The sequence below is a fragment of the Penaeus monodon genome, chromosome 28 (assembly GCF_015228065.2).
Source record: "Penaeus monodon isolate SGIC_2016 chromosome 28, NSTDA_Pmon_1, whole genome shotgun sequence".
NCBI classification, from domain to species: domain Eukaryota; kingdom Metazoa; phylum Arthropoda; class Malacostraca; order Decapoda; family Penaeidae; genus Penaeus; species Penaeus monodon.
Genome location: NC_051413.1, coordinates 18,838,770 through 18,839,190, shown reverse-complemented (window position 1 = coordinate 18,839,190; position 421 = coordinate 18,838,770).

The following is a 421-nucleotide window of genomic DNA, read 5'->3' as shown; positions in this document are numbered from 1 at the left end:
AATTCTTGTCCCTGCATATTCTTTTGTGATCGTGTTGTTATTTTCTCCTGTCTTGCAATGTTCATCCTAATCTTGGTTCTGGAGACGAATAGTGCAAAATAATGCATTTAGATTTTTGGGGCTCAAAGAATAAAAGAGAGCTTTCCGTTGATGAATATAACTAATAAGTTCTCTGTTGTTCCATAACGCTAGTTTCGAATGTCAGATACATTATATATATAATCGTACCCGGGCTCGAGAGTATTCTTAGAGTACAAATCATGTGCTTGTATCTCCGCTCTTGTCTGAATGATACGCTATATTTATCAAATGCGGTTGGCATGGAATCGCACTAAAGAATTGAAATGGACCTCACGTTCTTTACATTTATTATATTCATAGTAGTCCTAAATTCTAAGTTGAAGATAGATGACAAAGCCTC